The following is a 776-nucleotide window of genomic DNA, read 5'->3' as shown; positions in this document are numbered from 1 at the left end:
AATGAAGAATTAACTTCCTGTTCACTTCTGATGATGTTTTACGTGCTTTTGATGAAGTTTCAATTGGAAAGCACCGTCATAGATATGACGTCACCCTTCCTTTTAAACATGGTTTTGTGAAGGGTCTCCACCTATGTTAATCAATTTGCAGTCACCGTATTTGCGTTTGAAAGGTAACTATTTTGTGCTCCTTTTTTGCTTCTCGGTTAAAAAAACTCAAGTGTCTCAAAACGTCCCTGGGTGGGCTTGAACCACCAACCTTTCGGTTAACAGCCGAACGCGCTAACCAATTGCGCCACAGAGACTAAGCACGTGAGGCGAGAGAGCTACGTGGACTAACAAGATTTTGCTCTCACAATGTCTAAATGCTTTTTCAGAGGTTACGGCATCCTCTGCTTTCAAATGCAGCTATGGTTCTTTATCTGCATGCAAATGTAGGTAGAGCCAGCTTCTCCCTTTCAAAATGCACAGAGAAAGGTGTGACAGCAGCAGAGTGGCGCAGCGGAAGCGTGCTGGGCCCATAACCCAGAGGTCGATGGATCGAAACCATCCTCTGCTAAGCAATTTGTTTTTGTTCAAATTTGTAATTCCGTTGGCAATCAAATCCCCAAACCTTAAGAGAAATTCACTTTTCCATGGGTTTTCACTGCTTTCGTTATGTTACCATCCACATCTGAGGTTTTATTGGTTTTAAGTCAATCGATGATAGCTTGCCTGTTAATTTCAAGAAAAATTGCACTTTCTGACCACTCTGTCAACATGTCTGTGTGACGTAA

General features: G+C 42.4%; 1 non-coding gene across 1 annotated transcript; it reads right to left on the bottom strand.

Annotated features, from left to right (window-relative positions):
* Nucleotides 1–231: 231 nt before the first annotated feature.
* Nucleotides 232–305, bottom strand: TRNAN-GUU (transfer RNA asparagine (anticodon GUU)). The gene has a single exon. It is a non-coding gene; the product is annotated as a tRNA-Asn (tRNA).
* Between the last annotated feature and the right edge of the window lie 471 nt (nucleotides 306–776).

This window comes from Pelobates fuscus, chromosome 2 (assembly GCF_036172605.1).
Source record: "Pelobates fuscus isolate aPelFus1 chromosome 2, aPelFus1.pri, whole genome shotgun sequence".
Taxonomy (NCBI): domain Eukaryota; kingdom Metazoa; phylum Chordata; class Amphibia; order Anura; family Pelobatidae; genus Pelobates; species Pelobates fuscus.
Note: the sequence above shows the minus strand (reverse complement) of the source record. Positions and strands in the feature narration are given on the sequence as shown.